The sequence below is a fragment of the Solanum pennellii genome, chromosome 11, assembly GCF_001406875.1.
Source record: "Solanum pennellii chromosome 11, SPENNV200".
NCBI lineage: Eukaryota > Viridiplantae > Streptophyta > Magnoliopsida > Solanales > Solanaceae > Solanum > Solanum pennellii.
In genome coordinates, this window is record NC_028647.1 from 54,370,085 (window position 1) to 54,397,896 (window position 27,812).

A 27,812-nucleotide genomic window follows, 5' to 3' on the forward strand; every position below is an offset into this window, starting at 1 on the left:
ATAATGGTAATAAGAGTTTGTGATGGATTGTGAATGAGATGCAACTGTAAGATAAGAGTGGTTGGTTAAATGAGTTTTGTATTATAATGATGACTTGTGAGTATCTAAGTTTATGATTTTTTTTAATTGATTAGTAGTTTGATTTTTTTGGAAAGTTGTATGAGGTGTTGGGGCACCACTCAAATAGAATTTAAATGAGCTAGAGCCTTAACAGAAAGAATCGGTGAGAGGCTATATAACCTTCAGGAGGAGGCAAGAACAAGGATATTTACTCAGGTTGTAAGGTTCAAAGATGTATCTTCAAAAAGAGTGAATAATAGAATTCAAAGACATCTGGTTTCATCTATTTTACCTATATTATTTTGATAGTTTTATGGGTTCATCATATTGATTAAAGATTATTAGATAAAACTTGAGAACAGAGTGTATGTAGATGTTCAACTCGAGTGTAATTATATGTTTTTGTTTTTGTGGTTGAGTTGGTAATGAGTACGGTTGAATTTTTAGCAAAATATATGATATGGTCGATGAAGAGGCGATCAATGATAAGCTAAGATACATGAATTCATGAAAATCTTCAAGGTATAAGTTAATGTTGATAGATAAAGGAAATGGGTACACATTTGAATTAAAATTTCAAGTTTGTCGTGGTAAGTTTAGATTTATGGCAGTGTATTTTTTTTCAAGTTATGGATTGATAAGGTAAGAAATGATCGATCACATTGAGTATGAAGCATTTGGAAGGACTTAAAAATAATTTGAGTAGGAAAAATTGGTTACCTTTGATTGTTATATCAAATGAGCGTTTCACGCAATGTTTGGTTTAGAGGATAAGGTAGGAATATCATGGATTGTTAGTCCAAGGATAAAATTAGTAAGCAAGTCAACGGAAGAAAAAAAAGAGTATGATGTATTGAAGAGTTCAAGCTATTTTGAGTTTTGCACCATGGAATAATTTAAGAGAAGTGAAAGAATAAGACCTCTTATATAGACTCTTAGTTCGAAGTTGAAGGATGTAAGAATTTTCATATATAAGATCTAATATGACTATGGATGTGAATTTGTTCAGTATAGACTTACCAAGAATTATCAGCAATTTTTTTATGAATATAGAATTTTTATTTGGGTGGAAAACAGTAAGGGTGTAAGATTATGTGCTCTTATGTGGAGCTAAATTGTTCAAATTATGATAGGTAACTTCTTTGTGTTAAACGATGTGAACCTACTGTTTTACATAATTAATGAGGATTTGAGGAGATCAAAACTGCTTTCTTGATGGGACGATACAGATTGTTATGATGTGTTACATAGGCATTTGATAGTAAGTAGAGGTTATGAGCTTAAAGTATTCGAATTATTGGTGTGACAAAAAATTGCTTAAGTATTGATATGAGGTATATGATGATTTTGAATATTAGTGGAAATTTGATATCCAAAAATTTAGTGGAATTGACATTGAGTGTGATTCAATGGTTGTATCTCGATGGTAGAGTACTTTTAGATTTGAAATTATTATCACTCGTATTGGTCATGAAATGGTTAAATGGAAATAAAGAGAGTCATAGTTCAAAAATTTTAAAGGCTACAATGTGTTTGCTAAGAAAATTTTGATATTAATGACAGTTTGAGAGTATGGTAAATGGATGATATGGTTATGATGTTTGTTAGTATCAAGAGTAATGGATTTAATGTTTGGATTTGATGAATCAAATAGTTGTTATATTGTAATGAGGATTAGATGGATTGATTGTGGGTGACTTAATCAACGAGAGAGAGTCATTCGAATGGAATGTTTGTTATGGGCGCTATGGGCGGAGTAAATTGTGTTAATCAATTTTTGTCACGACCCAAAATGAGTCGTGAGTGGCAACCACACTTAACCCACTAGGTGAGCGAACCAACAAATCTAAACCCCAACATTTACCAATAGTTCAACTATGAATAACAAAAATAATGCGGAAGATCCAAAACTTATTAGTGTAACCAATTAAATAGGCTTCTAAAGTTTAACACTTATTATCCCAAAAATCCGGAAGTCATCACATCAAGAACATCTATCCTCAAATTACCAAGTCTAAGAGTATTTAAGAAACCAAAATAAGTAAAAAGATGGTCCATGTCCGAAATTCAAAGACATAAAGACGTGAATGAGAGAATCCAGTACGAGCTAGAGATAATAGCTCACCCTGAACTCTGATGTGCTGGAGACTGACTAGAGCTGAGGGCGAGTCAAAGTCGATGGTACACTTGCTGCACTCCACAAAAGAACAAAGAGGAAAATACAAGTAGGGGTCAGTACAAGGAACACGTACTGAGTAGGTATCATCGGCCAACTCAATATAGAAACCAATATACATTGAATAATAATATAAAATCAACTACAATACTTAACAGGTGGCAAACAACAACACATGAACCATTGACAACAACACCATAACAGGTACACCATCAATCACAACATCAAGCAAAACTATGAGGACTCATGCCTCCACACTATACTCATTTGAAATATAGGTTCTTTGAGGTTAAGTATATTAAGTTACTTCAAGATTCCTTTCCTTTAATGTCATTATGTCGTAACGTGACACTCCGATCCCATATACAGTGTAGGAACGTGACACTCCGATCCCATAATACTGTGTCGAAACGTGACACTCCGATCCAATTATCTTATTATTTTATTTCATCAAGCCTTCTTATTCAAGGCGTCATTGTAATAGAGAGGGTTCAAGATTAGAAATTCAACAGTCTCATATTTTTAGGCCAACCACAAACCACACAATCAAAAACATACAACTACACAATCAAGTACATAGGAGACTTTACAATATCACTCAATACATATCAATCGCTATTTAGAGTTTATCTATCAAATAGAAATAAACCATAACCTACCTCCACCGAAGAATCGAAGCCAAGCAACTACTTCTCCAAGGCCTTTCCTTTCCTTATTGTCTCCGAACCCTTCCAATCCATCAAGTATATATATGCATAAGGTGTATGTTGACAATCCCATAAACACTCAGATTATTTTGTGTCTAACCTATACCCATCAATTCACCTAATTATGTAATCATTTTCTTAAAGTTCCAACCTAAGGGTAAGTCTTAATTCCTCTATTTAACACAACTTAATGAAATTTAAATAATTCAATAAACCTAATATTTAATTACCTATCTATATCAATATATTAAAAACTAACTTTATAACATGATTCGAATTTAATAACCTTAATTCCTATACTACTGGTGATAAAACCAGTAGTAGGCTCAACCCACTGTAATCCTATTCCTATATATATATATAAAACTCAATTTAATGAGCACTAAGCATTAATGGTCATTTTAAGGCTAATGTAGTATCCTTAATTCTCTCTGGTGGATTATAGGTTTGTTTGTCCTGATAAGATCTTTATTATTGTGCACCTGAACATGCATTGATACCCTTAAAGGGCTATGCAATAGAATGTTATACTAGTTGTCAAAGTGGGAGCATTTCTCTATTCAAGCCTTGATCTACACGGCTGAAAATTAACCTTTATCTTTCTATTATGGTTGCAGCTGCCACAGATAGTTGTGGAGGATGTTCTCGCTTTCGACGAGAGCTTTTGGATAAGTGTTGCAGCTAGAGCAGACACCGGCAAATCTGACGATAACAAAGCATGGTTCTATTTCTTATTATTTCCGATGGCATATGCTTCATTACTTCTTTCAACTTGTGGAATAAGCTTTATTGACTTTCTTTTTACAGAAAGACTATGAAGAGCTGGCATTGACAGTAATGAATATCGTAGATCGTCTTGTTCACAAAACATATGTATATATTCTATTTCCTTCCTGAACTACACGTACTAAGTGTATGTATTTTCCTACCTGATAAAAAATAACTCTCTTTAGCATATATATTAAGGTCTGCACATGTAATTGGAAAGATGGAGATGAACGGTGAGGAGAAATTGTCAAGGATTTTCCTATACACAATCGTAATAATATTAATCCGCAATAACCGAATTTACAATCCAAAGCCGCCACCACTCAACTTACACTACATGCATCCCTAAATAATTGATATTGCATCACATTCAACCTCCTAATGGTATTTTTAAGCCATCAAAATTTTAATTAACAAAGTTGGAGAATGAAGTCACCTGGGTATCGTCTTCACTGGTAGATGCCGCAGCCCCCAGGTAAGGTTTCTCTATCGTAATCTTCTTGTTTTTCCTTTTAATTATTTAGGGTAAGAAAATTATCAACTAATAATTAAATAATTACTAAACCCTCTAATTTATTCTAATTCATGGGCCATATGGTAATTTAATTAAATATTTATGGATTTAGTTCATTAATTACCAACTAGTAAAACAATTAAAATCACCCCACTAAATTTATAATTGTAGTTACACTTAGTCTAAAATATCCATTTAGAATCCACCGGAAAAATATTTATGAAATAAACAGTTCTAGTACTCAAAACGACCACAAGAGTCTTTACAATAGATACCAATTTACCCATCGTTCGTCCTCGAACGATCAAACAAAAGGGTGAGGGCGAGAAAGAGTACCTGAATCTGTAAAAAGATGTGGATATCTTTCTTGCATATCAACCTCACTCTCCCAAGTAGACTCTTCAACTGGCCGATTCTTCCACTGAACCTTGATAGATGCAATCTCCTTTGATCTCACCTTGCGGACCTCCCTATCTAAAATAGCAACAGGCTCCTCCTCATAAGACAGATTCTCATCAAGAAGAACTGAATCCCAACGAATAATGTAGTTTCCATCACCATGGTATTTTTTCAGCATAGACACATGAAATACTGGGTGCACTCTTGAGAGTCCTGGAGGCAATGCCAATTCATAAGCCACCTCCCCCACGCGCTTAAGAACTTCAAATGGACCAATATACCTCGGACTAAGCTTACCTCGCTTACCAAACCGCATCACCCCTTTCATGGGTGAAACCTTCAGCAAGACTTGTTCACCCTCCATAAAATCCAAGTCCCTAACCTTTCGATCGGCATATTCTTTCTGCCTGCTCTGAGCTGCTAGAAGCTTCTCCTGAATGAAATTTACTTTATCTAACGATTCCCTCAAAAGATCGATACCCCAAGGTCTCACCTCAAATGCATCAAACCAACCAATGGGAGACCTACATCTCCTCCCATACAGTGCCTCAAATGGGGCCATATCAATACTTGAGTGATAGCTATTATTGTATGAAAACTCTGCTAAGGGTAAGAATTAATCCCAATGACCACCAAAATCTATCATACACGCACGAAGCGTATCCTCCAACACTTGAATTGTTCGCTCAGACTGCCCATCGGTCTGAGGGTGAAATGCAGTACTAAAATCCAATCTAGTACCTAATTCGATATGTAAGGTCTTCCAAAACTTAGAAGTGAATTGCGTACCTCTATCTGATATGATGGAAAGTGGAACTCCATGTAATCGAACAATTTCTGAGATATAGAGTTTGGCTAACTTCTCTGCATTGTAAGTCATCTTGACCGGAATGAAGTGAGCAGACTTAGTTAACCTGTCAACAATTACCCAAATAGAATCAAACTTAGCCAATGTCTTTGGAAGACCAACTACGAAATCCATTGCAATTCTTTCCCACTTCCATTCAGGAATGGGCATTCTCTGAAGTGTCCCTCCAGGCCTCTGGTGTTCATACTTTACCTGCTGACAATTTGGGCATTGGGCAACAAAATCCACAATGTCACGCTTCATTCTACTCCACCAATAATGTTGCCTTAGATCACGATACATCTTGGTTGCACCAGGATGTATAGAATACCTCGAACTATGAGCCTCTGTAAGAATAATGTGAGTCAAATCATCAACACGAGGCACACATACTCTTCCCTTAATTCTCAAGAAGCCTTCCTCATCAATTATTGCCTCTTTAGCCTCTCCTCGCAATACCATATCTCGAATTCGGCTCAGCTTCTCATCAGCAAACTGCTTTCCCTTAATCTTGTCAAGAAAAGAAGATCTTGCCTCCACACAGGCCAAAAGTCCTCCTTTCTCTAGTACTTCCAGCCTCATGAGGTCATTAGCCAGAGTCTGAACCTCTCTAGCCAATGGGCGTCTAGAAACCTGTAAGTGGGCTAAACTACCCATGCTCCCTGCTTTTCTACTTAAAGCATCTGCCACAACATTAGCTTTTCCTGGGTTATACAAAATAGTAATATCATAGTCCTTCAATAGTTCCATCCACCTTCTCTGCCTCAAATTCAAATCTTTCTGAGTAAAGACATACTGTAAACTACGATGATCTGTATAAACTTCACACTTGACCCCATATAGATAATGTCTCCATTGCTTTAATGCAAACACAACTGCAGCCAACTCCAAATCATGGGTCGGATAGTTACGTTCATGCACTTTTAATTGCCTCGAAGCATAAGCAATTACATTTCTCTCCTGCATTAGCACTGCACCCAAACCAGAATAAGATGCATCACAATAGACAATGAAATTCTTACCTTCCACTGGCAAGGTAAGAATTGGTGCAGTAGTCAACAAAGTCTTGAGTTTCTGAAAACTTTCTTCACATTCATCCGACCATACAAAGGGAACATTCTGCTTAGTCAAATTTGTTAGCTGCGAAGCAATAGAAGAAAATCCCTTGACAAATCGACGGTAGTAGCTAGCTAAACCAACAAAGCTTCTTACCTCTGTAACATTAGTAGGTCTTACCCAACTCTTCACTGCTTCAATCTTAGAAGGATCCACCATCACTCCATCCTTAGAAACCACGTGCCCCAAGAAGGACACTGAATCTAGCCAAAACTCACACTTGGAGAATTTGGCATAAAGCCTTTTCTCCCTCAACAACTCCAATACAATTCTCAAATGCTCCTCATGTTCTTTCCTGCTCTTTGAGTATATCAGTATATCATCAATGAATACAATAACAAAGAGATCCAGATATGGCTTAAAAATCCCGTTCATCAGACTCATGAAAGCAGCAGGGGCATTCGTAAGCCCAAAAGACATTACTAAGAATTCGTAATGCCCATACCTGGTTCGAAAAGCAGTCTTTGGCACATCTGCTGCCCGTATTTTCAATTGATGATAACCGGATCTCAGATCAATTTTAGAGAAGACACAAGCACCTTGTAACTGATCGAACAAATCATCAATTCGAGGAATAGGATACTTGTTCTTAATAGTTACCTTATTCAGCTGCCTGTAGTCTATGCACATCCGAAGGCTTCCATCCTTCTTCTTCACAAATAAAACAGGAGCACCCCAAGGGGATGCACTTGGTCTAATAAAACCTTTCCCTAACAACTCCTGAAGTTGGGCCTTTAACTCCCTTAACTCAGCTGGAGCCATTCTATAAGGGGGGATGGAAATGGGGCGAGTACCCGGCTCCAGATCAATACAAAAATCAATATCCCTATCCGGTGGCATACAAGGAAGGTCTGCAGGAAACACATCCAGAAACTCACAGACTATCGAAACAGACTCAATCGAAGGTACTTTGGAAGTATCATCCCTGTGATGTGCCAAGAAGGCTAAACAACCTTTACTAACCATCCTCTTAGCGCGAAGAAAAGAGATAATACGGACTGGGGTGGAAATGTAGTCACCCTCCCACACTAGCGGATCTGTCCCAGGCTTGGCCAATGTCACAGTTTTAGCATTACAATCTAAGATTGCAAAATTTGGGGAAAGCCAAGTCATACCCAGAATTACATCAAAATCAACCATTTCTAGGATAATCAAATCTACATAGGTATTGCTCCCTACAAAAGTCACAAGGCAAGACCTATGCACCTTCTCAACTATCACAGACTCACCCACAGGAGTAGAGACACTAATAGGCATGTCAAGCAAATCGCAATATAAATCAAGACCAGTAGCAAATGAGGAAGATACATATGAAAATGTGGATCCAGGATCAAATAATACAGAAGCCATGCAATCACAGACCAAAAGATTACCTGTGATAACAGCATCAGATGTCTCTACTTCAGACCTCCCGGGGAAAGCATAACAATGGGCCCTATCACCTGTCTGTCCATTGCCCCTACCAAGCTGCGCTGCAGTAGTTCCAACTTGCCCGCCACCCCGACTGAACTGGTGACCACCATTACCTTGGCCACCACGTCCTCCAGAATGGCGGCCTCTACCATGACCACCTCTACCTCTAACTACTGGGGGTCTGTAACTCTGTTTTGGACAATATTTCCTAATATGTCCAGCCTCTCCACATCCATAACAATTCCTGGAGTCAAGTATAGGTCTCTGTGAAAATGACGAAGTCTGAAGATAACCTCCAAACTCAGAAAAAGGCCGACTGGTATGCGATGGACCCCCAGCTGAAGCCTGCAGTGAAGACTGAATAGGACGGGCTGGATAACCTCCTGAACTCTTCCCTCTGCAGTAAGAACCACTAAACTCACCTCCCTTACGAAACTTCTTAAATGTTGATGTTGTGGTGAAGTCGTCTGGCTTCACCCCCTCTACCTCTATCACAAAATCAACCACTTCCTGGAAGGATTTTGCTGCAGCAGCTACCTGTAATGCTGGAATCTGCAAATCTGACCTCAATCCTTTCACAAAACGGCGAATCCGCTCTTGTGGACTGAAGCAAAGCTGAGTGGCATACCTGGATAGTGCACGAAATTTGGCCTCATAAGCAGCAACAGACATCCTTTCTTGCTCTAGGCTCAGGAACTCATCTCTCCTCCTATCCCTCAATGTCCGGGGTATATACTTCTCCATAAATAAGCTAGAAATGATGCCCAAGTCATAGGTGGTTCGCTTGCTGGTTGACACTCAACATACGACCGCCAGCACATTTTGGCATCCCCCTGAAACTGGTACGTCACAAATTCAACACCGAATCGTTCTACTATGTCCATCTTATGTAGCAGCTCATGACAATCAACCAGAAAACCATAGGCATCTTCAGATTCAGCACCCTTGAAGACTGGAGGTTTCAACTTTAAGAACTTAATGAAAAGTTCATGCTGATCACCTGTCATAATAGACCCTGTAGTCAATCGAGGAAACGTGCCTACTTCCAATGATGCATCCATGCGGGGAGCCATAGCAGCTGCATGTTGTACCCCCTGAACCTGAGGTACTGGTGCAGAAAACACTGGAGGTGTCTGGCCCTGATCAGACAACCCGCTAAGATAAGTAAGAACTTGATTAATCATCTCTGGGGTAGGCTAGGGTGGTACTTCCTTATCCTGAACCTGCTCATTTTCCCCTTCCTCACCCTCTCTTACTTCCTCATCAGTCGGCGGAGGAGTCACTGCTCTATTCCTAGCTGGACCAGGTGTTTGTCCTCTGCCTCTAGTGGGCGTCCTCCTACGACCTCTACCACGACCTCTTGCCACTGCTCCTCCTCGAGTTACAGCCCCAATAGTTGGCTCAGACGCACCCTGTCTTGCCGGTGTTGGTGTTAGCACAGTTGTTGCTCTAGTTCTTACCATCTGCGAAATAGAGTGAGAATGTTAGATACCAATTTGTATCACCTAGATACCAATTGGATCCAAGTAATAGCAGGAAAGAAAGAAAGAATGGAGTTTTCCTAAAGTTCTATAGCCTCTCGAAGAAAAGTAAAGGCTTCCCCATACCGTTCCTCAAGACTCTACTAGACTTGTCCTTGTGTGATGAGACCAGCGAACCTAACGCTCTGATACCAAGTTTATCACGACCCAAAACGAGTCGTTAGTGGCAACCACACTTAACCCACTAGGTGAGCGAACCAACAAATCTAAACCCCAAAATTTACCAATAGTTCAACTATGAATAACAAAAATAATGCGGAAGATCCAAAACTTAATAATGTAACCAATTAAATAGGATTCTAAAGTTTAACACTTATTATCCCAAAAATCTGGAAGTCAACACATCAAGAACATCTATCCTCAAATTACCAAGTCTAAGAGTATTTGAGAAACCAAAATAAGTAAAAAGATGGTCCATGTCCGAAATTCAAAGACATCAAGACGTAATAAGAGAATCCAGCACGAGCTAGAGATAATATCTCACCCTGAACTCTGATGTTCTGGAGACTGACTAGAGCTGAGGGCGAGTCGAAGTCGATGGTACACTTGCTGCACTCCACAAAAGAACAAAGAGGAAAATACAAGTAGGGGTCAGTACAAGGAACACGTACTGAGTAGGTATCATCGGCCAACTCAAAATAGAAACCAATATACATTGAATAATAATATAAAATCAACTACAATACTTAAGTTACTTCAAGATTCCTTTCATTTAATGTCATTGTGTCGGAACGTGACACTCCGATCCAATATACCGTGTCGGAACGTGACACTCTGATCCCATAATACTGTGTCGGAACATGACACTCCGATCCAATTATCTTATTATTTTATTTCATCAAGCCTTCTTATTCAAGGCGTCATTGTAATAGAGAGGGTTCAAGATTAGAAATTCAACAGTCTAATAATTTTAGGCCAACCACAAACCACACAATCAAAAACATACAACTACACAATCAAGTACACAGGAGACTTTACAATATCACTCAATACATATCAATCGCTATTTAGAGTTTATCTATCAAATAGAAATAAACCATAACCTACCTCCACCGAAGAATCGAAGCCAAGCAACTACTTCTCCAAGGCCTTTCCTTTCCTTATTGCCTCCGAACCCTTCCAATCTATCAAGTATATATATGCATAAGGTGTAAGTTGACAATCCCATAAACACTCAGATTATTTTGTGTCTAACCTATACCTATCAATTCACCTAATTATGTAATCATTTTCTTAAAGTTCCAACCTAAGGGTAAGTCTTAATTCCTCTATTTAACACAACTTAATGAAATTTAAATAATTCAATAAACCTAATATTTAATTACCTATCTATATCAATATATTAAAAACTAACTTTATAACATGATTCGAATTTAATAACCTTAATTCCTATACTACTGGTGATAAAACCAGTAGTAGGCTCAACCCACTGTAATCCTATTCCTATATATATATATAAAACTCAATTTAATGAGCACTAAGCATTAATGGTCATTTTAAGGCTAATGTAGTATCCTTAATTCTCTCTGGTGGATTATAGGTTTGTTTGTCCTGATAAGCTCTTTATTATTGTGAACCTGAACATGCATTGATACCCTTAAAGGGCTATGCAATAGAATGTTATACTAGTTGTCGAAGTGGGAGCATTTCTCTATTCAAGCCTTGATCTACACGGCTGAAAATTAACCTTTATCTTTCTATTATGGTTGCAGCTGCCATAGATAGTTGTGGAGGATGTTCTCGCTTTCGACGAGAGCTTTTGGATAAGTGTTGCAGCTAGAGCAGACACCGACAAATCTGACGATAACAAAGCATGGTTCTATTTCTTATTATTTCCGATGGCATATGCTTCATTACTTCTTTCAACTTGTGGAATAAGCTTTATTGACTTTCTTTTTACAGAAAGACTATGAAGAGCTGGCATTGACAATAATGAATATCGTAGATCGTCTTGTTCACAAAATATATGTATATATTCTATTTCCTTCCTGAACTACACGTACTAAGTGTATGTATTTTCCTACCTGATCACAAATAACTCTCTTTAGCATATATATTAAGGTCTGCACATGTAATTGGAAAGATGGAGATGAACGGTGAGGAGAAATTGTTAAGGATTTTCCTATACACAATCGTAATAATATTAATCCGCAATAACCGCATCTACAATCCAAAGCCGCCACCACTCAACTTACACTACATGCATCCCTAAATAATTGATATTGCATCACATTCAACCTCCTAATGGTATCTTTAAGCCATCAAAATTTTAATTAACGAAGTTGGAGAATGAAGTCACCTGGGTATCGTCTTCACTAGTAGATGCCGCAGCCCCCAGGTAAGGTTTCTCTATCGTAATCTTCTTGTTTTGCCTTTTAATTATTTAGGGTAAGAAAATTATCAACTAATAATTAAATAATTACTAAACCCTCTAATTTATTCTAATTCATGGGCCATATGGTAATTTAATTAAATATTTATGGATTTAGTTCATAAATTACCAACTAGTAAAACAATTAAAAATCACCCCACTAAATTTATAATTGTAGTTACACTTAGTCTAAAATATCCATTTAGAATCTACCGGAAAAATATTTATGAAATAAACAGTTCTAGTACTCAAAACGACCACAAGAGTCGTTACAATTTTGGTTTCGTACATCCTTATTTAATCAACCTACTTCGTATTGGACATGATTTGGAGTATAATTTGTTGTGTATGCTCACATGTATTTTTATATCCATGAGTGAATCTCTGGTGGTAGATCGGATGTACCGATCTTCTTATGTTCTCTTAATATGATAGGATTCTTGGACATACTTGATCATTTTAGTTATATAATATTTGATATTTTTGGAGATACTGGAAGTATACCACTGGTTCTACACGACCTTACTTGTGAGGATCTATAGAGGAGTTTCCATGAATATATTTCAGTTTCTGACACTTTTAATGTTTGTCTCATCGTGAAAGTCACATTATGGTTATGTGTGATTGAGTGTGGGGACCATTGGGTCTAGTTGTACCATTCCTAATGTTTGCTTAGAATCACTCGTTAGGTGGTTACTTAATTATTTTTTTCTTTGGTTTAGATAAATTTGATTCTCCTTGATGATTACCCTGTGTCTAAATATCAGATTTTCATAACTTAAGCTCGTGAAAAGATTGTGTTGTGAAAATAAAGCCTTGATAAGATTTGTGATGGTTTGTGCATTATGATTGTTTGGTGGTTGACTCAGGCTCAATTCTGGTTGTATCCAGTATTTATTTGTAAGGTTATCTTGGTTATATGGAAAAAAAGATTCATCATCATGGTTGTGTTAATGTCCAATGAGTTTCAGTTTATATTGGGTTAATGAGTTAGTTGGTGGCTTGATAATCACTCTTGATTATAGACCTTCCACAGTTTGATTCGAAAGTTCAGTTCTTAGTAGTTGATCTTGATGGAATGATTTTGAGGAGGAACTTACTTGGAGAGATGAACACCTACTCTGAATGATCATACCTAAGACTATTGGTAAATTGGTTATAATTTATTCTTCTTCATCATGTTCGAGGACGAACATTGTTTTTAGTGGTGGATAATGTAATGAATCGGAAGTTAATTTTTAGAACTTTTATATAAAATTACTATTTTCCCCCTCTTGATAGTTGTCTCGAATAATTATTGATACGTCGGTGAAGTTGGTGAAAATTTTGAAGCTATTCGATAATCGTAGTTATTAAATTAACGGATATTTATTTAAATTAATTGATGATAATGGGCCATGAATGAAAATTCATTTAAGACCTTATACTCCTTGGCCCAAATATATTAAAATGAGTTTATAGGGTTTTATATTTTATTCCACAATTGAGAGAGAGGAGACTTTACGCGGGAGGCAGAAAGGCAGAATTTGCATTGCCAAAAAAAACATTTGGTGCTTCAGGTAAACCTCGAAATAGTAATTACTTGGATAGGCAGTATAATTATCTTTTAAGAAAAAAAATCCTTTTAAGTTATTGTTGTTTAGAAAAGTTTCTGCCAATAATTATTTAATAAATAAAATTAGTGGTCCAATTTAGATTTTTAATAAGTTTTTGAACAGCGCATAGATTAGCGTGCATATTGACTCATTACTGAGTTAATTTGCTCATGAAATTTTCTTAATAATATAATATTAATTGCACTAGATGGTATGATCCATCTTACGTGTAAAATTTAGTTTCTTAGTTGGGACAAGTTAGTGATACATATTTAAAGGGTTAATGATGATGTAATCATTGGGAAAATATACATTTAAAAAGCCAGTTAATGTTCTGCTTTATGTTCTGATAGTCTTGAGTAGTATCGGTTCTTTGTTAAACCATACGGATAATGAATAAAATTTTGGTTTAAGAGTTATATCTTATTTTATTCATTATGATTTAATTTTTGATATATTGAAATAAATAATTAAATATTCGAAATATTGTATTATATGAATATTATTAAATTTATAATGTTGTGAGAAGTAGACTAAACCCTAGACTTGAAATATGAAGGAAATTGAAGAGTTGACATGTTAATTGACATTAAGGTTAAGAATTGGATTATAGTGAAATGGGTGTTGTTAAATTAGAAATCTCATTGTGAATCTGTACTTGAATAGATTGCATTGATTTGGAAGTTCAACAGAAGGGGAAGACTCAAGTCCCGGAGTGAATTCTTGATTGGTTGAGGCAAGTGGATTTCTAAACTCTTGTTAAGAGTATGAAATGCGTGTATTTCCTTGTGGTATATGTGTGGGAGTAATGAGACTTGGTGATGGGTTGACTTGTCCACATTAATTAATGGAAAAATAACTTAAATACACAACTATAAGTTTTATATTCTCTAATTTTCCCTTATTTTTTTAAATATTACATAATTCTCTTTTTTTTTTTTAATTTTAGTGTAAGTTTATAGATACATAACATTCTCTCTCCTATAATACACAATTACCCATTTTAATGCTTATTTTTTCTCCATTAAAACACTGAACCTTTTAAATCAGTTTTTGGATTTTGAATTTTCTCCATTTAAACACTCAACGTTTTAAATCAGTTTTTGGATTTTGAATTATTAATTTTAAATAAAAGACCCAATTTTGAAATTTTGAATTTCAAAATTCAAAAAAATTGAAATTTCAAAAATCAGGACAATTTCTCTCCCGTTCAGTTCTTACTCTATCACGTTTTCAGTTCTTCTTTCTCCATAATCATCTTTCTTCTTCTTAACCCAACATATTTTATTGGTTTCTTCTTTTTCTTCTTAATCCATCATCGTCTTTTTCTTCTTAATCCGTCATCGTCTTAACCCATCATCTTTTTATTCTTAATCCATCATCAGTTCGTCTTTTCTTCTCTTTTTTGTTTTTGTTAATTGTTCTATTACATCATAATAATGGATCCGTTAATTAATAGAAGGATATATGATTCCGACGATGAAAATTGGAAAGAAAATAGGAAAAAGTCTTTGCATGATCCTATGAATCTTCAGAAGGATTCAAACAAAGACTCTGGCGAAACATCAAAATCAAAGGTTGTCAAAATACAACAAAAAAAGAAAAAAGAAGCAGCAAACATTGTTGTTAGGCCTACATTGTCTCGGGTTAGTATATTGGTACTTAAAACTGTTGTTGAAATTAGTAAAAATTTTAAGGAATCAAGTGTGCTTGCTGATACATTTTGAATAAGTGTGTATACTGTTTTAGATGATGAATTGATACATGAATTTGTTGTGTATCATAATATTTTATATGTATCATGAAGTTTTGAAAATTGTTATAATGTATCATTCAATAAGTTTAATAACTGCGTCATCAACTGTGCTTGATGATACATATAGAATCAGTGTGTACAGTGTTTAGTCGATGTACTGATACATGTATTAGTTATGTACCACATGTTATAATGTTTAGTCAATGCACCGATACATGTAGTAGATATGTATCACATGTTTTGCATGTAGTATGAATTTCTGAAAACTGATATCATGTATCAGTAAGGTATTAGTTGTTTAGTTGATGTACTGATACATGTTTTGAAAATTGTTATAATGTATCATTCACTAAGTTTAATAACTGTGTCATCAACTGTGCTTGATGATACATATAGAATCAGTGTGTATAGTGTTTAGTCAATGTTCTGATACATGTATTAGATATGTATCACATGTTATAATGTTTAGTCAATGCACTGATACATGTAGTAGATATGTATCACATGTTTTTCATGTAGTATGAATTTCTGAAAACTGATACCATGTATCAGTAAGTTATTAGTTGTTTTATTTAGTATTTATATTTCAATATCGTTATAATTTGCTGTTTTATTTTCAAATTGCAGCCACTGAAGTACAAGATTAAAAAGATACCAACACATCCCATAAGGTTTGCTGTCAATTTTAACAACAATTTCCTAAAGAACTTTGAAAAATACATAGGGGAGAATGTTATCCAAATGTTTAAGGATACAATTTTTGGAACCTTTTTAGACATTTCTAAATGTAATTTTCATGGCCAAATAACTAAGTGCTTATTGCTTTTAGAATTGGAACAAAGCAACTCTAATGTGTTGCATATTAGACATTCCAACGGGTGTGTCCTGAAATTTGGTATAGATGAATTTGCATTATTAACAGGACTTAAGGTCAGAGGAAATACCAATGATTTCAAATACCCAGAACAAACTAATTGTATGCTTTTTCAAAAGTATTATCCTGGTGCAGTCACTAGTGTTACAAAGCATCAACTAGTTCAACGGTTTAAGATGGGTAATTGGGAGAACAATCAGGATGCACTCCAAATGTCTATACTGTTCTTTATTCATACATTTGTATTAGCTACTCTTGATAATAAAGCTATATCTATTGTCGACTTTCTAATGGTTGAAGATGGTAGATATCAACATTTTCCTTGGGGTCAGCTATCATTTTCCAAACTACTTGCTTCACTTAGACAGGATTTTGATGTTAGTAAAAAGTTGTACCGATTATATGGGATGCCATATGCACTTAACATTTGGATATACGAATGTGCATCCAATTTAAATTCTGAAATAGCTGTGAGAGAACGCAATGTCATCCCAAGAATGTGCAATTGGAGAGTTGTGTCTGAAAAGGCAAAGTTTGAAATGCTTATGTGTACCATTTTCCAAGAGGTAAAATTTTATTTTTGTATATGGAATATCGTTATTTATGTCTTGTGATACATTATGAAATATTATTGTATCTAACAGTTAAATTATCTTATGTGTTGTGATACATTCAGAATGCATGTTCAAACATTGTCCCAACAGCAGAGGAAATTGAAGCTTTTGACCTTGCTCAAGTTGAACATGCTCATTCTTCATCACTACCATTAGTACAACCAAATGAGGAATATGATTTTGATAATTTCTCCATAAAACCTCCCGAACAGTTATTGAGGACATATTCTAGAGTGTCTGATACATCTCCTCCACCACCGCCAAAAAGAAAAAAAAAGGATTATTCAAAAAAAAAAGGTGTCAGAACAGAACCAGCCTGATCAATCAAATGTGTCTCCGACACTGGATGATGATGTACATGTTTCCATGTCAAATCTGCCTCAAAATTCGAATGCTGATGATGTACATGGTTCTGTTCCACAAGTGTCACCGAAATCGGCTGCTGATGTACATGGTTCTGTTCCAGACGTGTCTCCGAACCCGGATGGTGATGTTCATGGGTCTGCAGATTCACAGAATGTCAACAATATAATTCCACATATTGAAGAGTTGAAAGGACATTTGAAAACTTACCTAAGTAAATAATTTTTGTTATTTTTAAACAAATTTTTTTTATCCTAAATGTATCTACAATTTGTAGGTTGACAAGAAATTTGAGGAACTGATTATTTTGATAAAAGCAAATCACTCCCAGCTGATGCAATCTATAGGCAAGGAAAACATCAATTTTCAGGCTAATACAAGCACATTTCAGTCTGACAAACAAACATCTCAGCAAATACCAATTGATCTTTCTGATATGGGTGGTGTAGTTGAGGATGGTGTTGGTTTTTCTGGTAAAAATGGTGAACATCAAATCGTCGACGATGCAGGGGATGTCGATGTGGATGGTGTTGGTGTTTCTGTAAATGAGGGTGAACAACTAGGCAGTGATACTCCAAAGGTAATGTTTATGATACATTGGGTATGTCGTGTATCATGCACATATAGTCAATGCTATGTATCATGGACACTTTCTTTTTCATTTTATATTCTGTCATGTATCATGCACATTTACTCAATACTATGTATCATGTGATTATAATCAATGTTACGTATTAGCACAAATTATATTAACAATTTTTATTTCAAACAGCATATTCAGGATGGTGACGCACATCAGTCGCACCAAGATTTAAATGAACATATCATGGAGCAAGATGTTGATGACAATGTTCAACACAACATCCCTCATGTTTTTCCCGAATAAACAACAATGGATGCATCGGTACATTTTTCAATTTTGATTTATGACACACAATTTTATTACACACAAATTTATTTTAAAAATCATTACATCATATTATACAGGAATCTTCCACTTCAACAACAATATCGCCATCAACTCAAGCAGCAATAGATGCGCTTATCAAAGATTTGGGTAGAGATCCTACTAATGCTAGACCATTATATTCTTACAATCCGCAGAATATAACTAGCAGCCAGTACTTGTTGACCGACAGTCAATTACCCACTGATATTCCAATAACAGAGATTGCTGTTAAAAACTGATTCAGTCACTCCTGCGCATAGAAATAGAATGCCTTCGAGAAGGATTCAATCTCCATATTGTACTTCTTTTGGGTCAAGCGAGAAGGGAAAAGAGAAATTGAAGGATATGGCTCGACTCCATTTCCCGTTCGAAGGATGTGGCATTACAGATCAAGTTTTGCCGAAACTTACTGAGGATTACATGAATTGGTTGTCAAGGGGGCTTCTAAAAAATCATAACAATAAGTAAGTTTTATACATTATTTTTGCAAGTGTTAGGCGTAATCATTTTTGATATAACTAATTCATGATACTTTGTTATATAAAAATTGTAATTAAGTGAGTGTTATGTATCATGTACATATATTCAAAACTTATGTATCATATATGCAGGAACCCATCGGACGATAAATACAGATCAAAATCTTCTTCTTTTGGATTTACGATGATGGACTTTGTTGTTGCTTTTCCAATGAACAAGAATTGGTTTTATGCCATGTCACAGCCAAACAAATGTTGGTCAGATGAGGTAAAAATATTAAACTATTTATCAAATATGTATCAGTCATAACTATATAATATTAACATGATACATTCTGTAGAAGTATCATACTATTTAATTAGCAACGATACATTCTGTAGAAGTATCATACTATTTAATTTGCAAAAGTATCATACTATATTCTAATAATTATATTTCCTTTTTTATATTGTTTAGATGTATATCATTTCTTACTATGTTTTCATTTTGTTTATAGCACATCGATGTGATTTTTTACTACCTTCGTAAAAAATCAAAACTTTGCAGCATGGATCAATACAGATACACAACAACCCACTGCTTGTTCATGTCACATGTAAAAAACTGTTATGATAGATATTACATGGACGATGATGATGATAGTCTTACTACACAAGAACATATTGATCGCGCTTCAGTTGTATCTGTACATGAGAGGTCAATAATTAACATCATCAAAGGGTTTGGAATACCAGCTGCTTTACCATGGCATCTTGTAGATGAGGTCTACATCCCAATTAACTGTGATCAAGAATTCCATTGGGTGTTGGCTGTTGTTGAGTTGAAAAACAGGGTGATAAGGGTTTTTGACTCATCAATTAGCACAAGGAAAAAAACAATTCCTCATGAGATAAAAATGTTGTCTAAAATGCTTCCTTCATACCTACTTGACAGTGGATTTTTTGAAGAAAATGAACGCACAAAATTTGTTGATTGTCATGCATACAAAGACAACATTACTGGTTCACTTCTGGAGCCTCAAGTTCCTTTCATGATTGAATTTGCACAAGACATCCCTAAACAGAAATGCGATAGCCTGTAAGTATCAAGAATTTTTCATTTGTCCTTTTTAATGTATCATTAAGTTTTTAATTTATTCTGTATTTTTGTGTAGAGACTGTGGGTTATATGTTACTGCATTTGCCGAGTATATGAGTGACCAAATCAATATATCATATGCTGATTTTAGTTCTGATTACCTACGTCAAAGATATGGAGCATTGCTGTGGAGTTATGGAAGTGAGAAGGCTAAGTGCGGATATGTTCGCGACAATGATGATCCACCAAAATCCAGGGGCATAGTCACACCACCACCAGAAGAAGATTTAGTTCACATAGTGTAGCATTTCATGATAAAACAATGTTTTAATGTTATATTTATTGTTTTTATATGTTATTGAACAACTATTTTGATCCTTTTTAATGTTATTTTTTTGGTTTTGTCAATTTCCATGAATATTTTTTTTAACATTACGTAACAAATATTTTTATATTGAAAATATAAATATCAGACATATTATAGCCCCACACAGGTTTAATTCCTTTAATAAAGTATAGTCAAAGTATTTATAATTAAACATAGAAATAAAGATTTTTAAATTTTTTATTTAATGGAGATGATACATTGGGCAAAACCAAATGATACATATATACCAAACACACACTAAAAATACCGGATACATTGGCTAAACCGTATGTATCATGTACACTATGTTACCCTATAATCCTTAAATTTTATATGATATTTAGATAAATTGAATAGCATAGTTATATGAATTGGTATTATTTTTTAAAAGTAAAGTTTTTTACTGTATATTTCAAGAAAAGCATATCAGAAAAAGCATTACACAAGTTAAATTATATAAAATCACATGATACATGATTTATAGTCATTGTAAAGTACACAATAACATCAATAATATTTTGTATTTTTTATCTAACGGAGATGTATCATTGTGCAAATCAATGATTCACACTAAAAGTACATGATACACTAGATAAACAATATGTACCAAAAACACACACTATTAGTACATGATAGACTAGATAAACAATATGTATCATGTACAATATGTTACCTAATAATTCTTAAATTTATATATCTTAGTGTATCATAAGATTTATAAAATTTTATATTAAAAATAAATATTGACACAAGTATATTTATCAACACCAATAATAACAAGGTATTTATAATTCAAAGCACGACTTCAAATTTAATTACCACATGTTTGTAAGTTTATTTATCTAAACAAAAAGTGTTCAATTTGCAACTGTAATGAAAACTGAAATTCATTAAAATGTTTACGTTATAAATTATTATTGATATCATAGAAACATTACGACTAATTCGCTTCTCTTTTGGGTAGAAAATACAAGTTCTTCTGTTGTGTCCTTCTTGTCCACATTGTCCACAACAGTTTGTGTTCACCGAAATCTTTTCATCTGCATTCTTTCTTCTTCTTTTTCTTGGTCGTCCAGATGATCTTCTGTATCTAGGTGGATACACAGTTTCAGCTACCACATTTTTAGGATCTGACCAATCTTCCTTATCTGGCATTGGTACCATTGGAGTTTCATATGTTTTTGCCAATGCATCAGGCTTGTAATAATCAGAGCAATACGAATTCATATCGGTGACATTCTTTTTTTTCAATACAGCGATTGCGTGTGAACAAGGTATCTCATCTAGTTGAAATCTACCACAAGAACATACTTTCCGCTCAAGACAAACAATATATCTTCTTCCATTTTCATAAACTGAGAAAATAAATTCAGATGATGGAACAACCTGTGTACATTAAAAATTTTAAATATATAATTTGTAAAAAACAAATCATGTTAAAAAATGCAGAATGATACACTGAATTAGATATATATATAATATAAAGTATTATATAATGATACATACCTCCATTTTTGATCTTTTAACTGCGTTTATAATCAACAATTCCTCAAATTTTCTACCTAATGTGTCCTTTGTGTATGAGGCTACTTCTCTGTTTTTGCAATGCCAAGATCCAAAAAGAATTCTAACCTCTTCCAAGAATTCTAATATAGTTAATTGGCGTGCTTCAACAAGACAACCATTGATACATTCTGCAATGTTTGAAGTCATCATTCTACCTCTGTTTACTGTTGCATGAACTCTTGACCACTTTTCGTAACCTGCATATTCAAGGTACTCCTTAACCCTGTGATCAATTCTATCAACCTTAGCCATCAACTTATCAAAATCTTCCTTTCTATATGCCTTGGCCATAGAGTAGAATAGATCACTTATGGCCTTTCTGCTCCTTTTGAAGTTTCCACATACATTCTTCCAAAGATGCCAGATGCATGCATAATGAGGTACATCGGGGAACACAATCCTTACACTCTTCATGATACTCTCATTTCTATCTGAAACAACACACATATCTTTTCTATCGCCAAATGCATGTTTGAACTGTTCGAAAAACCATGTCCACGAACAATCATTTTCGGTGTCAACAACACCATATGCCAATGGAAATATGCAACCTGATTACACACACATTATATTATTTGATACGTAATATATAAAAAGACATCATTACTATAAATAAAAAATACCTGCGCCATCAAGTGTGCTTGCTGATACAAATGTCCCTTTGTAAGCTCCACTCAGATGTGCACCATCCACAACAACTACTGGTCTGCAGTAATTAAATCCCCTAATGAATGGTCTTAAGGCGATGAACAGATACATAAATTCATCCTCTTCAGTCTTATGCATTCTTATATAAGAATTTGGATACACAGTTTTTAACATGTGTATGTATCGCGGCATCCGTCTATATCCTGCAGATGGTTTTTCCCTAATCATGGAGAGTGCACGTTCTTTAGCACGCCATGCTTGCTGGTAAGATATTTCAACCCCATAATATTCTCTAATATCATCAATTATATCTCTTGGAGTATAAATTCGTTTATAATTGACCAATTTTGGAGCAGTCACTCCACTTACAAATTCGACTGTTGCTTGGACTTTGGTTAATACCCTCTCCCTCATCGGACACGTATGTTCACTATTGAAATTTCTAACAATGAATATATCAGATTTTTTCCTGCAGGACGCCTTCATAGTCCAACCACATTTGTCTGAAAAGCATAACAACACATAGCTGCGTACATTTTTTAAGCATATTAATACATATAGCAATTGCATCATATAATATATTCAACAATAATGTTTAAAGTAATCAAACAATGAATTACACAAAAAGTATCAACCAATTTTTAAGAAAAGTATCAACATTAATGAAAAGTATCCACTAGTTGTTATATGACTGTTTAAATTGATACAGTCCTTACTATATCAGTAGTAGTATATTAAAGTATCAAAATAGTTATTTCAATGTATCAAAACAAATTACTGAAATGGTGATACATTAAAATATCAAAGAACAAATGATACATGTAGGTTTTCATTTAAAATAGTAATGTTTCATGTACTAATTAAAATATAAAAGAACAAATGATACATTAAAATATCAAACACTGTCATACCTTTGTTGATCAGACCTCTTTACTTTGCAATTGAAGTTGTTCTTTATCTTATATTTCGTCATCACATCTACAAGTGTTGCTTTATCCTTATATATCTGACCTGTCTTCACATCAACAATATCTGAATTGATTATAACATTTGCAACTCCAACTTCTGCATTTTCAGGTGAATCAAATAAGCTAGTTTCAACCATTGCCAAAGCCTGTGTATCATGTGTTGTGCCTTCTACACACGTTATTTCTCCACTTGTTCCATCAAAGTTATGTACAGTACCACTATTCTTTTCAATTGTGTCAATACATAATGGATACACTGAAAATCCAGGCTCGTTTTTTTTTTCAGTTCAAAATATAGTTTAACACTCATATCGTTCTTAAGTTTCATCGGACAGGAGTTACCTTCTACAATGTATCAAATTTCAATTTTTTTCCTTGATACATCAATATCCAACTCGGCTGCAATTGCTGCTTTGAGATTAGAAAACGAAATTGAATCTCCAACAACGATTCCGTCGATTTTGTAACTTTCATACTGCAATTCGTTCACCCAAATTCTGGAATGTCTCATCAAAATCGAAGTATTCATCTTGAAAAATCCACTGTAACAACAATAAAATTACTGTAGTTCGAAATTTAACAGATTGTTCATAAAAAAATGTTTTCAAAATAGATGATATAATCTTTGATTTTCAAAAATTGAAATTAATATCCAATTACGTGCTGATTTTATGCTGATTAATGATCTGTTACCGTAAATTAAGCTGTTTTAGTAACAACATTAAATGTACCATTTTTTTCCCATTTTTTCTTAACAGTTTAAACTTACCATGTATCATTTACCATGTATCACTAGAGTCTAAAGTATCACGGCTCAACAAATTTAAGGGATTTTTTGTAAATACTAAATTTGTCGGGACAGAATGTAATTATTGAATTACACTATGGGATTCCTTAAATTTTTACTTAATTAATTTTAATGATGAAAACAAAGGGTAATAAAAGGCAATGTGAATAATTGCTTGTGTGTGATGTGTTGATAATAAAGAATGGTTTGAAAAGTTTGTTGAATCATTGTTGATGTTGTTGTGAATTGTGCATTGTTATGAAAGTGGTCATATCCTCTTTATTTGTGTGAACATGACATTTGCATTATTTTAAGACATGATTGTGACAAGTGTTATGTGCATTGAGAAAAAATGAGAACTTAAAGAGAATGTACCATTTCGAGGGACGTATCGCGCGCCGTGATAGATACTATATTTCGAGGGACGTATCGCGCGTCGCAATGGTTAGTATTATGGAGGGTCGTATAGTACGCCGCGACAGATGCATGGACAGATATGTCCCCATTAGGTCCCGGACTGAGAGACAGCGAGTGTGTATCACTAGATCAGACATGAATCGTTATACTTGACATTGCATTCCATTGCATTGCACATACTTATCATTAGTGAACTTGATATTGTATTTTGCTGATCTTGTGATTGCCTTTCTGCGAAACTTGTGATTGATTAATATTGAAGTATTATTGTTGAGGATATGTAATTTGTCAAAGTGTTGTTGTTGAGGATATGTAATTTATTTAGGTGTTCTTGTTGAACTATGTGCACTGTAAACCGTGAGTTGTTAGGTTGGGCTTATTTTTATGCAAGTTGTAGTTGTGGAGGTTCGGTTGGGGGTGGTAGGAGTACTTGTATTTCATTCCCTTAGCTTGTGTTTAGAGGTTTACTTGCTGAGTACCGTGTGGTTTGGTACTCATCCCTTACTTCTACAATTGTTTTTGTAGGTTATTAAGCCTGAATTTTTGTTGTACTTGTCATACTCTTCTTTTCTGAGGCTTCTTGGAGATTTGTGAGGTAGCTGTTTGTCGTCTCAGCTGACTCTCTTTCTTCATAGTTTTGATCTTGTTCTATTCTACAAACAAGTTCATTTGAGACTTATATTTTCGTTTAATTCAATTATAATACTTTAGAGGCTTGTACACGTGACCACCAGGTTTTGGGGTTTAATGTAAGTTGATAGTAAACTTTCCGCATTTTATTGTAATAGTTGAGTTTTAGGCTGACTTGTCTTGTTGGGATAAGACGAGTGTCCTCACGTCCCTTTTTGGGTCGTGACATGTAAAAACTAACTTGATTTTATATTTTGAAGACTAAATATAGGGCATGTAAAAATATATATTGAAGATTGAAAAATAAATGGAGTGCACAATATAAGAATGAAGTTAATAATTGTTGAGAATTTAAAATTTATGATAGATAGTAAATTTATAATGGTATAAAGAGAATGGATCACATTATTACACGTGTTTAAAGGCTATTGGTGAGGGAATAAGACAAGACTAAGTACATAGTACAATTGATTTTTCTCATTGTACAACTCTTTAGAGCCATGGTCGTCCAACCATGGCTCTTCTATATTAAAAAAATTCTATTTAATAATAATTTAAATTTGAGTTCTAAAATTGCCAAAAGATAAACTCTATAGTTAAAAATATTTTTAAAATTGTACTATTGTAAAAGCTAACTTGATTTTTTATTTTGAAGACTAAATATAAGGCACGTAAAAAAATATATATTGAAGATTGAAAAATAAATGGGGTGCACAATATATGAATGAAGTTAATAATTGTTGAGAATTTCAAATTTATAATGATATAAAGAGAATGGACCTACATTATTACACGTGTTTAAAGGCTATTGGTAAGGGAATAAGACAAGGCTAAGTACATAGTACAATTGGTTTTTCTCATTGTACAACTCTTCATAGCCATGATTGTCCTACCATGACTCTTCTATTTAATAATAATAAAATAATAATGATAATAACAATTACTTAAGATGTATCTAGAACTACTTAATTTCATTGTTATCATTATTGATAGATTTTTGTTAGCCTGAAATTATATTTTTGCCCTTGAACATTATTCACTTCATATATAGAAAGATGTTTTTAGAATTATTAATTATATTTCTTAATAGATTTTTGTTAGTATGAAATTATATTTTTACCCTTGGTCGTCCTCTCACTTCACTCTTCTCTATAATATAGAAACTAGATATGAAAAGGGCCGTTAACGGGCCCAATATTACGGTCTTAAGTTGTATTTATATATTTTTAATCATATTCTTAAATAATAAATTAATTTTTAATATTTTACGTAAATAAATTAAAGAGTATAGTGAGCATTAGACTTTGAAGTACTCTTTTTATTTCTATAAAATTAAAAAATAACTTATAACTTATATAAGTTATCATGATTAATATTAAAAGAATATGTAATCTAATGGTCATTTTAACTTCATGTTAGACATTAACATTAAATTAAATTACAATATACTTTGGATATGAATATGTCATCTTCTTTAATTTTATGTATTCGACTGAATAAAAAAAAAAGGTAAACCTCAAGCATGTTCTAATTTGGTGGATGCAGATATAATTAATTGAGATGACATGTTTATATGGTTATTATAACTATCTATAAGCATTTATAATCACGCACACAATTTTTTTTTTCAAAATTGGAACAAAAAATGAGTGAAGTGTTTAGGTATTTCATCGAAACAAGTCGTAGTTTGTATATCAAAATAAAATTTTAGTGACAAGTTTAATTGACTATAAATATATAAAGCCAAGTCATAAATTTATTTTATTAAAAAATATTAAAAACTCTATATCCAACTTGCACAACTACAGTTCCATTCAATTAATTTTTTTTATAGCAAAATAATAAAAAATCGAATGAAATTTCATTTATTTTGTCTATCTTAAAGATAAAAATATTTTTTGTAATAATAGTTTTACCTTTTTAGTATGAAAAAAATTTGTTGTACTTTTTTTTAATCATGGTAATATGATTCATATTTAAAATATTTGTGTCATATATGTCTCTAGTGAGATATTACATGTAGTTTAAAAGCATAAGTTATGGTTATATGTTTTCTGTCTTGATTCAATTGATAAATCTTTTAATAATCTTCTTCTTTTTATGAACTACAACTATATATGAAATAATTTTGAAATTTAAATTTGTCATAGAGTATGTTCATGAAAGATAGTAACATTTTAAAAATAAGATAATTTACTTAAAAAGAAATAAATCCCACTTCTTATTTGAGACAAGAAGATGGATATATTTAGAATCAATTGATAATTTATCAAATTTGCATTTATTTTTAAATTTGAGCACTATAATTGCCAAAAAGATAAATTATATAGTTAAGAACATTTTTAAAATTGTACTATTGTAAAAACTAACTTGATTTATATTTTAAAGACTAAATATAGGGCATGTAGAAAAAAAATATATTGAAGATTGAAAAATAAATGGGGTGCACAATATGTGATTGAAGTTAATAATTGTTGAGAATTTAAAATTTATAATAGATAGTAAATTTATAATGATATAAAGAGAATGGACTCACATTATTACAAGTGTTTGAAGGCTATTGGTGAGGGAATAAGACAACACTAAGTACATAGTACAATTGTTTTTTCTCATTGTACAACTCTTCATAGCCATGGTCGTCCTACCATGGCTCTTCTATATTTAAAAAAAATTCTATATAATAATAATTTAAAATTTGAATTCTAAAATTGCCAAAAGATAAATTCTATAGTTAAAAATATTTTTGAAATTGTACTATTGTAAAAGCTAATTTGATTTTATATTTTGAAGACTAAATATAGGGCATGTA

General features: G+C 33.6%; 2 pseudogenes; one reads left to right on the forward strand and one right to left on the reverse strand.

Moving 5' to 3' along the window:
• Positions 1 to 15,022: 15,022 nt before the first annotated feature.
• On the forward strand, positions 15,023 to 19,925 carry LOC107003952 (annotated as a pseudogene).
• A 1,595-nt stretch (positions 19,926 to 21,520) lies between these two features.
• Positions 21,521 to 23,680, reverse strand: LOC107003953 (annotated as a pseudogene).
• Positions 23,681 to 27,812: the final 4,132 nt, after the last annotated feature.